This window comes from Odontomachus brunneus, unplaced genomic scaffold (assembly GCF_010583005.1).
Source record: "Odontomachus brunneus isolate Ranch 3 - 2012 unplaced genomic scaffold, Obru_v1 Obru_scaffold_064, whole genome shotgun sequence".
Lineage (NCBI taxonomy): Eukaryota > Metazoa > Arthropoda > Insecta > Hymenoptera > Formicidae > Odontomachus > Odontomachus brunneus.
In genome coordinates, this window is record NW_022639514.1 from 439,880 (window position 1) to 453,812 (window position 13,933).

General features: G+C 31.9%; 1 long non-coding RNA gene across 2 annotated transcripts in view; it reads right to left on the reverse strand.

Annotated features, from left to right (window-relative positions):
* Positions 1–13,379, reverse strand: part of LOC116846440 — a 15,539-nt gene extending 2,160 nt beyond the window's left edge. The window contains exon 1 of one of the 2 annotated variants that reach the window (XR_004378492.1): positions 12,871–13,379. This is a non-coding gene — a long non-coding RNA (uncharacterized LOC116846440). Of the gene's footprint in view, positions 1–11,814; positions 12,039–12,870 lie in introns of those variants that run through there. The other variant, XR_004378493.1, reaches the window with a different exon arrangement.
* Positions 13,380–13,933: the final 554 nt, after the last annotated feature.

The following is a 13,933-nucleotide window of genomic DNA, read 5'->3' on the forward strand; positions in this document are numbered from 1 at the left end:
AGACAAAGAATATGATTCTACACTTCTTATTTATTTTTATATAAAGTATCTACACTTTATGGCACACAAATTTCTCTTTCGTTTTTATATACATTTCACATATATCTAAATATATAATACCATATATTATATTACTCATTTTTATATTTTTATAAAATATATATTATTTGTGATATATATATATATATATATATATATATATATATATGTGTGTGTGTGTATAAATTATTATATATATTATATATATACTATACATAAAATATACAATGTATAAACATTTTCAAATTTTAAATAAATTTATAAATTTATAAATTTATAAAAAAACAATAAACTTTGAAAATAACTTCATACATTTATAAACATTGCATAAAAAAACTAAAAGATAGAAATTAACATCGTTTGATTACTATAAATTAATATATTTGCATTGAAAATATATTTAAAAAGTTTCCAAAAAATTATTCCGATTAACGAGTCCTTCTCCAACATCCTTGACCTTAACACATAATATATTTTAAAAACACTATGCTATATAACATACAAAAAGTTTCAAATTTTTTTTATTTACAAAATTATTGATAAAAAAGTTTCATAAATAGAATATATATTTCAAGCACTTAGTGTATATTGATCATCTTCTCCGCATATATTCACTACACAAGTGCACTGTGTTTACATAAACTATTTATATGTTTACTTTTAGCGAAAACTAAAACTTTTCGTAGGTTATTGTGGATCATGACCTTGGCATATGTTAAGATTAAAATTATTCGAGCAACTTCTCTTAAACTAAATAATTACATCATATGTTTTTCTTCTCACTAATTCAATGTGGTTTAATCACAACGATAGTATACTTAGTGATCCCGGAAAAATTATAGGAATTAATGATCAAAAAACAAAAATATAATCGTAGATGAATTATTCGAAAACAATAGATGTTTGGTGGGTTCGAATGTGGAATTAAACGAATTTTTATTGTTCTAATACACGATCGTACTGCATCAACTTTAATAATAATACGTCAAAAACTTGCTCCAAAAACAATTATTTATAGCCACTATAAGAGCAGATATATACATTTAAAGAACGAAGGTTATCACTACATAATGATTAATTATTTCGAAAACTCATAGCTCAAGTGACAGGCGTCTATACTCAAAATATTAAGAGGTTGTAGCGTGACATGCGGAAAGCGTGATACCTCGCTATGGAAAACGTTACACTCGCTATTTAGCAAAGTTTTTTTTTAAGTGTCTCTATTATTACATTGATCGAATCGATTCATTTTTTATAATTATAACACTATTATATCCGATGAAAAATATAAATTATGATAAAGATAAATAAATAGTCAATGTGACATAGGTTAGAGAGGTTAAGCTGTTACGTTTTTTAAGTTTCTTTTATTAATAATTTGATAATAGACGAAACTTCAATCCAACGACTGAAACTTTTTTTGTATATTATTCCTTAATAATATTCGTCAAGGTCGTTTGAAAAAGGCTTGTTAATCGGCATACTTATCTTTAAAAATACTTGAAAAACTTTATTCAAAAGAGATAAGAATATTACTTCAGATCAGAAATTACGTATGGCTTAGCTAACGCCGAATACCACGGATTCTCTCGGCTTGATAAAATAATAATTAATAGATATGCATAAAATCTGCTCATGCATAATAGTTTATTATAGCTACTATCTTAATTGAGATAATTATAATTATTATCTTATATTTTACTATCTTTGTACACGAAAATCCTTGTAAATTACACGGCCATATGTGCAAACACGGACCATGCTGCTTCGCGGTATGGCAGTTATGAAATGGCTTCGTACATAGAACGCGGAAACGCTTGCACGCGACAAGAAGCAATGCGATGGCCGCTTAAAATGTTGCTTTAACAGAAAAGCGATAAGTTGATTGGTTACCGTGTCGCTTCCTGCCGCGCGGCAAGCGTTTCCGCTTCTTGTCCACAGGCGTCATAAAAACAAAAATGTCGCTCGTTATAGCTTCCTTGAAAGCAAATCCTTTTGTTGAATTATCGAATGTCGTAAATTGAGACAACAGAAAAATCGTGAATCTCCTTTATAATTCATTAAGATGTGATTCAGAGTAGCTACAATTGTTTCGAAAAGTTTTCTATATCCTTTTTTCTTTTAGGTTCCATATATATGGACTATATAATAGGCTTCATTTATTCCAAAAATTTCGATATATTCTGTTTATTCGATAAATAAATAGAATTGCTGATAATTTTAATGTATTCCGATAGTATCCCGATATTTCCAAATATTCGATAAATAGACCGAATATTATTGATGAATTTCGTATACTGAGAATATTGGAAAAATAATATACTATACAAGACACATTATAGAAATATTATCAGAGTATACCAAATAGTTGAGTTAACAAATGTATATAGGTTTTTTTATCACCCAGGTTTTCATAAGATTTCAGTAATGTGGTGTTTAATTTTTAAGAAAATTTATTTTCTCTATACATTCAGGCATGATTTACCTGATTTTAAATGTAGAAACTAGTGATGTTCTGCTGAATTTCGCTTGAAGTATGTCTCTAAGAAATAAAATGTATTATATCAATTTTTATCATATCTTTTGCTTGATTAAAGAAAAATTTCGTAATAAAAGAAAAATAGTTTATTTTACTAGACAATTTTACTGGAGAATTTTTATAGACAAATGTATTACTTAAATAAGAAAATCCTATAAGAAAATAGTATAAAAAATTAATTAAATCGAATTGCGAATTGTGTAAAATCTCATATACAATATATACAATATGTTAAATTTCAAATGATCTTTACTGAAAAACTTTAATGTACAAATTTTCTTTAATTAATATCTAAAAATCTATATGGTCATTTGCAAAATAATAGAGGACTTTTTTGTTCAGTTTGACTTAATGTATAAGTATACAACGGCAGACGGTGCCACTACAACTCATCTACCATATCGCGCGTGATCATTCACCATTTTTTTTTTAATTAATATCTCGACTATTATTGCGAATATCGCAAAACGGTATAGGACTTTTATGTTCACCTCAACCCATTCTACATTTTCGCTTAATGTGAGAAGGAGAGTGTGGGACACCCTGTATATGACAACAATGTTTTTCTTTTCACATATAAACAAACCAAGTCTGTTTTACACAATTACATGAAAACAAATATAATGTGATCTGTATATATAGAGTATAATTCTCTCTATATAGAGAGAATTCCCCAAATAAATAATGATAAAGAACGTGTTGATATCTCGAGCTGTTACTTTAATGCCTTAACATAAATATCTGCTTGATATAAAAGTTTTGTAATATATACGACGACATGCCCGAATATTTACTAGATCGAGAGTTATACGATTTTCAGCTTTATGTATTTACGCTTAAGATCGCATAGAAGATTGAAAATCGCATAAATAATTATAATTATAATATAATAGTGTTATAATGACTTTAAATATAATGGTTTAATCTTATTTGTGTATACACATAAAGCCGAAAATTATGTAACTTTCGATCTCGAGAATTTCCATCCAAATGCATTCGTTTCTAGCTACGCATTTCCGCGTAATTAAACTGTTGATTAATCTAGCAAGCGGGAATGTATCTACAGTCAAAGTGACATTTCGACAACTTGACGTTTCACATACGTTTGTAAAAGAACTATTAGCTTCCATATGACGCGTAATAAAAATCGTGTTATGTAACTAATTGCAATTATGTATCTTTACAAGATTAATTATATAATCTCTTGCTTACCTCTCTTTTTTACTCTACTAATTAAGCGTCACATGTGAGCGGATAACCCTTTTTACTGACGTATACTCTTTACTGAAACGTCAAGTTGTCAAGATGTCACTTTTGAGTTGAACACGTTCCCGCTTTCTGGATTAATCAACAGTCATGAGAAACGCGTTAAAAACAAATACGGCTGGTCGAAAATTTTTAGTGACTATATCGATCTAGTGAAGAGAAAGCATCCATATATTTAGGAGTACAAGAAATATGAAAAGAATAGCGTGATCGTATCAATGCTTATCTGACATGACTTTTTGATGATCGCCTTTCGTTATCGAGTTTTAGAGTATTCCCTTATTTAGATAAACAAGTATACGTAAATTTAAATAAACAAGTATACGTAAATTTAACAATGAATTTAATATTCGATTCGTAAAGATTGCAATATCTCTTATAGGTAGCTCATATGGCACTCATATTTATTACATAGAATATATATAATATATATATATGATCAAATAGAAAAAATTATCAAAATTTATTCTAAAAAAATACGTCATATAAAATATAATACAAAAAACTGAGTTTTAACTTTTAGTAAATTTATTGGTGCATTAACGCAATAATTTACGTTATTATATAATCTAAATTTATCATTAATTTAATACAATATATCCTTATAAATGTAATTAAAAATATTATAAAGTTTCCAACATCGATTGTTTCACATGATAATCATGAAAGTTTGTGCATAATTCCTGAAATACTCGGTCTCAAATAGAAATCTTATTCGAATCCGAGCTATTCGAAAATTTTTAATTACGATAATTTAAATATAATTCTTACACATTGGCAATCTTGGAAAGTCATATTTCCCGCTAATGAGTATCAGAGAATATATAATGAGCAAGAGTGAGCAAGCCATATTTGAACCTCACCCACTTATCGGATCTTAAAAGGAATCAATTAACGTAGAATGAAATAATTAGGAGGAAGTAGTGGAGTTCTAATATTAATAATTGGGATTCATGTAATTGAAAGGTTGATTTACCACGTTGCAAGTCCAGAAAAATATTAGATGCGTTTATTATCACATGTTTAAATATTATTATATTATTATTATATTATTATTCTCCCGTAATGTACAATGATTGTACTAATATCCAACAATAGACTTTTGTAGGTCATATGTTACTAGTTATTGTATCAATTAAAAGTTAAGTTTCAATGATTCGATATGATTTGGTTCGATTCAATTTGACATGATCCAAGTAGACAGATGAATGTAAATTTCTCAGCAACTTTACTAATCGATTTTTAAAAGTTGCATACTTTGTAAGTAATTCATATGGAACTCATATTTATTATTGATTCGTACATCTCAGACATAAGTATACATAAATTTAACAGCAACTTTACTAGTCGATGTGTCAAAGTTACGTTTCTTATGAGTGATTCGTATGGCATTTATATTTTTATCATATAGAATGATGAAATAGAAATATGAAAATAATAATTAGAATTTGTCCAATACAATTTCATGCAAAACGTAATATGAAAATCTAAATGTAATTTTTAGTAAATTTATAACATCAGTATAACAAAAATAATTATATTATTGTATGTTTATAAATTTAATAATTACTGCGCTATATATATTTACTTCATAATTAAGATAAAACTGTACCATATGCTCTAGTTGGTAAAACGCTCCGTATTCTTTTTCCAATTTCTACTTTTTAAAAGTAGAAATAATACAAAAGTAAATGTATCTTAACGCATTTCTTGTTAGAATATAGGACGGGTTGTGAATATTGCTCTATTAAATATATTTTTACAAAATTTTAAATGCTGCGGGATATATTTAGATGAGCTGTCAAAAAAATTTACATTTTAGTTAAAAACAGTTTATAATATTCAGATATAATTTATCCTGAGAGCAATTTAAAAAGTGGCTCTTTGATTTTATATACATTTGCTAATTTGCTATCTATCTCTAACATTTTGTGGACGAAGCAGTTTCCATTACAGGCCTCAAAACGCCTCAAATAAGCATAATGTGCCCCACTAATTATGTACGTTATTCACAGATATGAGGTGAAATTACGTAAGAAAAACCCTGCGAGCTCAATTTGATTGAAATTCTGATGAATTATCCGACGAAAACATATTGACAAGTGTATGGAATGTGGCAGCAAACTACTACAATACAAAATTGAAAGATAATTGAGTATTAATCTTGTTTTGGTTGGTCGCAAAAATCACAGATATTCTTTACGCTTTAAATGATTTTCTTTATATTATATACGTATTGTCATAAACCTAAGGCGTTTTACAGTGCAAAATGTCGTCAAAACGTTCGAAGTTATCTTTAATATCATTCTTTCTCCGTAATTATATTTTAATTTATAATAATTTCTAAAAACGAATTAATATTCGTAATTAATGTAACGAAGAAATAATGTTTGTATTAGAATAAATTAAAGTTGCGATTCAGATATATGTGAAAATGGATGTTTTACTGATCCTTGCTTCGTCGTGGACCATATTGTATAATTTTATTCTAATTGAAACATCGTAAAATTTCCATCATCGATTGTCTCACGTCGTATGATAATCATCTAAAGTCTAGGACCTGTAGTCTCAAAGTTTTGTTGGAAAAAGGTGTATTGGAAAAGGTGAGTTCGGTTGATATTATTACACGAGTCTAAGCGAAGTCAGGGCGGTGCATAGCGGCGGCGCGCTCCGAAGAGATACGCGATGCAAAGCAACGAAACGGAACAGCAGATCTTATAGCTCCGTTACAACCGGCTAGCTGACCGATCCCAACGAATACGGCCGGTGGTACCACACCCGCTCGAGTATTTCGAGCGGAATGATGGAGAGATAAGCGAGCTCGCTAGCTGACTCGCTCGCTCGCCCGTGAGGTGTTCGAGCGAGTGCGCTCGCCGGTAACGAGCCTTGAAGTTGCCCTCGTAGACGACGCGCCCGCCTTCCAACCAGATGCTGTTCTCGCGCCGCGATTCAACGCGACGACAGACACGCGCCCGTCCGATATTTTCACTCGGCAGCCACGGCAGGTGGCGATTTTCGGCTGGTCGGTCGGCCGGCCAGCCGGGCCAGCGCGCGTGACTCGATAAACGAGTCGCTCAATGTTAAAAGGGCGTAATTCCATCAAACAAACATTTTTTTTCGAAATGAAAGAAGAGAAAAAGGAAGAACCATTTCATTCGGAAATAGAGGGCACTCCTCGTGAAACCGAATTTTCGGCAAATAGCAAAAAAAGAGCCGTTTTATTGAACAAACGACGAGTTTTTCGACGTGAAAGTCGAGACGCGTTGATTCCTCAAATATTACTAAATGTTAGTTAAAATGCAATTCCAGCCGCGGGACTCGGCGCAGCCATTTTCGCGAATGAAATTGCTAACGAAGTAAGAGAACTCTGTTGAATTATTGAAATTATAGCCTTCGAACAACGGACAGCCCAATTGTTTCCTCGAAATTTCAACGATGATTCATCGCGGGGTTATCGCGAAGCTATTAGGAGAACATTATTAATTACGCCGACGGAAATATATGCGACCGGTTAACGGCGTATAGCCTTGGTTCTTTCGATGAAAAGTTCGCCGTCTTGAATTGTTGATGTGCCAAGGAAGCAACGCTATATCGCGTTCCTGCTAATTCAATCTACATGATTTACAAATGTTACGCCGAAAGAAAAAAATATTTCAGTTTGTCTAATGGGGACAAGACGAGAAATATCTTTATTACTATGACCGAAAACATTCGTCCTCCAACATTCAACTGCATTAAAACTCGATTGAGGTAACTGAGAGAAATTGGCTGAGTAGAAACCTTCTTACAATAATCTTCTTACAACCGAGTTTTCCATCTGATTCTCAAATAATAGAAAATTCTATTACACTAACAGAGTTGTTTTCTCCGTGTGTGTGATTCGAGGTCAAGTTTTATATGTATGATGAGAAATCGGAGAATGAACGTAACCTAAAAGATATTTCGTATTATTCAGTCGCCTTGACTGAGTTAAAGTTTTAACGCATAATGACTGTCAAGAGTAATATCTGAGTAATTTGAAACTTCAACGAGGAGCGCATTGTTTCCTATTTGAAAAGAAATTCAAATTTAATAACGCGGATATGGGCGAGCCAATAAATGTTTCGTTTCCCTGTCGCCTGGAGCGGGGCCGAAATTCGAACAAATTGTGATTCGCGATAGAGGCAATATGCATGCGGTTCTATCGTCAGTTATTTCAAGAGACGTATATAGCGTTGATATGTGGTGTAGTGCCTTTGCGACGCAATACACGCAGATTAAATTTCATTTTGAAGAATTATCAGGCGATAATACACACACACACGCTTGTCAACAGGTAATTTGTTACACGGAATTTCTGATGTGTTTCTTGTGTATCTTCATGCGTAGAACCCGAAAATGAACTCAGAAGTTCTCCATTAACCACAGTTTTTTGTGACGATCATCTGAAGTCCAATGTATTGCACATTAAGAATAAAGTGCCTGAAATTTGTCACTATAATGATACAGTGAAAGAATTATAATTAAGAGAATCATTTTTGTAATAAGTGTTATTATAGTGTCAAATAACGTTACATGTATATTGTTACTATTATTTTCTGTTAGATATGAAAACAACATGACAATAAGACCATAAGGAAACATAATTATTCGTCAGAAATAATAATAATTTGTGATAAGATTAACTATTTTTTCTCATTGCGTATGGAACATTCCATATGATTCGTAATTCTCAATTTTCTTATATTGGCGTACTATTAATATTCTTAAAATAATTATTCTCCAAGAAAAGTTCCTTCATTTAAGCAATATATTCGTCTATAGAAATTCAATAAATTAATAATTTTTTTCCTCCTTTGCGCAAGTTTTTTTATAGCTAGACATAGGATATCATAAAAATTGATGATACATTTTTTATTTTTTAAAATAGACATCCCAAACAGCACAATCTTTCAAAGATGTCCAAAAGATATTCCCCCTCCCCTGAGGACTTTTAAATGTCCGCGTAAATTCCTAGGATATCCCTTGAAGATCTGAGATATCTGAGATATCATAACTCAGATACAAAAATTACTAACTTCTAGTAGTGTTTAAGGAAGCCTTCGACCAGACAAAAGATAAACTTAAAATATATACAGTACTGTCCATAAGTTTGGAAACACAGGCAAAAATAAAGATATTAAAATGGATATTTTATTATAATTCTGTTTCGTACTTACCTTTATAAAATCAGCATTTATGTCATTTGATAGAGCGAAGTTTTAAGTTTAAGAATCCACTTTTTGTATTGCTGTGCAATAAAGTTTAATGGAGTCATGAGCAACCGGATTCAAAATGCTCAATTTTACTTTAAGCCTTAGTAATACGGAAACATAGAATTGTAGAGAATTTTTTTCAAAATATTAATTATATAGAAAACTTCAATCTTTTACACTGAAGAAATTAAAATTTTCTCAGATTTTTTCTTGCGTTCGTGGCATGTCTCAAATTGAAAAGTAACTTTTCAATTTTGTCCATTTCGTTTTCATATAGACTACATTACACTAATGATTGGCAATTAACGATTGAAGATTAAATTTTGACGAATCAACGAGCTTCAAGCTTGGTTTACGTTGTTCTAATTGATCCAGTTCCAATCTTCAGTCACCTTTATGAAAACGAAATGAACAAAATGGAAAAGTTATTTCTCAATTTGAGATATGTCACGAACGCAAGAAAAAATCTGAGAAAATTTTTTGTTTTTTTCGTGTAAAAGATTGAAGTTTTCTATATAATTTACTTGAAAAAATTTCTCTACAAGAGAGAGTGAGAGAGAAAGAGAGTTTGTATTCCCGTATTACTAGGGGTTAAAATAAAATTAAGCATTTTGACTTTGGTTGCTCATAAGTCCATTAAATTTCATCGCATAGCAACACAGAAAATGGATTCCTAAACTTGAAACTTCGCTCTGTTAAATGACATAAGTACCGATCTTCTAAAGGTAAGTGCAAAAAAGAATTATTATAAAATATCCATTTTAATATCCTTATTTTTATCTACGTTTTTAAACTTACGGAGAGTACTGTACGTTATACAAAAATTGGTCAAACTAACAATACGTAATAGAAATTTCAATGATCTTTACTGTATTGTTTCCAAAATATTTGATTGTAAATTTATATCTTGAAAACATATGTAAAATCTTTAATAAAATATTCTAATCTAATAATACAATAAATTAAAAAGAAGTTTACATATTTCCATGAGAATATTCGTAAAATCGACAATATATGCACTTAGAGAAAAACATAGTAACGGCAACCACATAGATGACGATAAGTTTCATATGTAGAATTGTATTTGTATATAGTTTAATAAAAATTATTCCATAGTTATTGCAACAGCTTTATTGACCTAAAGATAGCTTTAGTTGCAACAATAGTTGTCATCTCTGAATGTGATTGTATTTCTTTGAATGCGAGTAAAAACAATACAACATAACATATATGATAAATTAGCATAACTTCATAACGTCACACACACACACACACACACAAAAACGCGCATATGCACACGCACGGACGCACGTACGCAACGCGTCTGCGCGTTTTTACTTTTATTTTTATATTTATTATTTATTTTAATATAATATATCTATATACACTTCTCAAAAAAATTAAATTAAATGAAATTGTTAAATAAATTATAACGACTATATTTCATGTTCATATTTCTCTTCTTACAATTGATATTAATATCAAATATGTGTATCTTACAACTTTTATTTTATCACTTTTAAAACATTTAATAACTTTTAAAACAAAAAAAATTATGACATTCACGAATTTTATCTCACTAATATTGTTGCAAAAATATATTTTAGTTATGTTAACACTAAAATGTCCAGAAAAAAAACAACGCCCCTTAGGATGCCCGAAAATATGAATCTTTGTGAGAGAAATTATAATATATTAAAATTATTTTTGTTTTCTTCATTATTTTATATCAATGACTTACGAACATACTAAAAATATAATTTGCAAATATAAATATTTTATATATTATTAGGAAATCACAACCATATATTTTCAAAATTTTTCTAAACCTCTATACTAATATACTCTATACTTCTATTTACTTCTACTTCTATTTACTTCTATTTATTATAATATCAATGATATATCCTGTTATTCTTTCAGCGTGTTTTATTGTAAAAATAACTGAAAGTCACGATATTTTTCTTGAGTTATAAAAAACAGAAATAGTAACAACAAGAAAACCTCAAAAGAATCAAAATACCTCCATCAAGTATTCCAATGTTAATCAATTTTTAAATATTAATTAAAATATAGATTTAAAGAGAGAGAGAGAGAGAGAATAGCGCTAGAAATAAGTCTTAAATTAACCAAACGATCGATCTGTGTATATAAAGAAAATCAATTTTCAACTTAAGACTTAAAGGTCACATCACTGTTCACATTTAAATCACCCTGAATAACAAAAAGTCTTCTATTTCGGCAATTTTCAATTGGGCATAAAAATACTATATAAGTTATACAATTTAATGCATGCGAAAGGAAGCTTTTTTTTTGTAGACTAGTGTAATCGGCCTTTATATAAATTTCATCGTAATAATCTGACACGAAAGCCGCGTTCGTTTGCTTGTCCGTTCGCGAGTTCTACGTGCGCGGTTTACTTGGAAGTAATAAGAAATTTACTCGGGAGCGCGAATGTATTTCTCGTTCCAACATTACTCGCCTTGAATAAATTGTCGCGAGGAATATTTCACGCGCCGCGAGTTTTAATTTCGTTCCCGCGTCGCCGCTCGCCGGTCCGTTAACATCGACGCCGCTTTAAATATTGCACGTCGCCGTATGCAGCACATTCGGTTCCGTTCCGAGCGTGCAGCCGAGAAGAAGTCCTATACGCGTGCACACGGAAATATACACGGGGCTACAAGAAATCGATCACACATAATCGACAGCGCGCGCGGGCCTCTTCCAGTGCCTTACCTTTCTCCCACGGCAGCAGCAGCGACGTCACGGCGATCTTAATTACTGTTTGAGTAAACGTACGTTCGATAGAACACCGGAAGCAATTAAAGCTGAAATGATCTTTATTCTCGTGCGTTCGTGCGTTTGCCCCGCTCAGCCGATAGCTTCGGCAGAAATAATGAACACACGGCGAGCTGGGAGCGCGCTAAGGAGTAAACGAATTACAAGTAAATCTTCCGTAAAGGCCTCCGGAGGGAAGGGGGCTTGCGTAAGAGGATACCAGCTTAATTCCGACGAAGCTGAAGTAAGACGCGATGAAATATAGATAGGTAAATAGATACGCTATATCGTGTACTCCACTACGTAAATAAATGGGTATACATAGCAACAGCAAGGGCGATACGATGTTTCTATTCTTCCTCGTGTTCCCGCGCGCACCTCTTACGGCGGATTATTGCCGCGGCGTTACGAACAATGGACTCTTAACAAAGTATGCACAAGTTAACGATGTGTGTACGGGGGTAACTTCATAAAGTACGTATAAAGTACGTAATTGGTTTAAGTGGTCCCCGAACGTCGCGTGAAACACGTCTCGCGTATATGAAAAACTTATTCTCGCGATCATACACGCAAAAAGAAAAAAGGAGAAGAAAAGCGCAGAAAGAACGAGCGGATATATTTTCATATTTTTGTAATAATTACAGAGAGAGAGAGAGGGGGGGGACTTCTCAACGGGGCTAATTTTAGTCTGCAGCTCGCCCCACGCAAATCATTGCATCCCAGAGATCGCTTAATTTTTCTATTTTCTGCCGTCGTGTCCTTACCATCGCTGCCGACCGATCAGATAAGGGCGGGAAATCAAAATCGATAGCCGGCCCGACAGCCATACGCGGATAATCATTCATGAATAAAACATTCGCTCTGTAAAATAAGCGTTAACATGTGCGCGGAACGTTAAACGCGTTATGTCGCGTTCAAACTGAACGCGGCGCTCCGTGCCACGAGTCACGTGACACCCGCCGTTCGAATCGGGCTGTTACTTGTGTACAGCCCTTACTGTTTTTTTCTACTCACCGATATCCGCACGCGAGATCTTTATCGGCCATTATCGAGCCTTGTCCAGCCCAACGCGAAATAAAAAGAAAATATCCGATCGTCCAGTGCACCAAAATAGCCGATAAGTGTTAACTTTTTCCTACAATATTCGATCACGATCTCGAGATCTCGACGATGCAGCTGCGAACGTCACCGTCGACCCGTTACTCTTAACAGCAGATGTCGATGTCGCTCTAATGTTGTACGGAAAAAATGTCCTTCATACCACATTTACATTATCACAGGGCAGACATGAAGGACATTTTGGCGCGTCTCCTGTGTCGAATTCCAGTCTCGCCGAGTCTCAACTACGAGCGATCCTCGTACGATCGTATAAAGCGTTAGTCAGGGTTGTATCGATGATTTCAAGATCACATCTACGCAGATTGTTTACGTGTCATCTAAATATGTATACACGACCTTTTTCATGAAGACAATGTAAACTGTGTAAAATATTGTAAAATATACTAAAATATACAAAAGAGCAATTAAATTATGAGACTATTACCATATCTATTTTGGGTATTAATTATAAATGAAATGTTTAAAAAAATAAGTTGTATATAATCTTCATTTTATTATGTGACAGACCAGTAAATTTAATATTTGAAGTGTAAATGACCAGAAAATTCTATAGTTTCTAATTTCCCAGATAGCAGGATAACTTTTAACGACGTTTGTAACGTTTAACGACGTAAATAATGTATCAATGACATATTATTAATATTATAGACATCATTAAGACGTCATTAATACGTTATTTGACATCATCCTGCAATCTAAATTGTTTGGGAAACATCATTCATTTTGCATCAGAATTCTAAAAGGATTAAATAAAAATATAATTTTTTCTTAATTAATTTTTTAGCAAGCCGTATCTTTTTAAGGTGATCGTATCTCTTAATGCCGTATTTTTAATAACGTATAATCAAGGAAATCCCTCATTAATTTATTATTTATCGAATAAAATTATATTTTCTATAAATTTCTTTGACTATCTAAATAACAAATGTTAGTTTAAAACAAAGTTGAGATAAATATG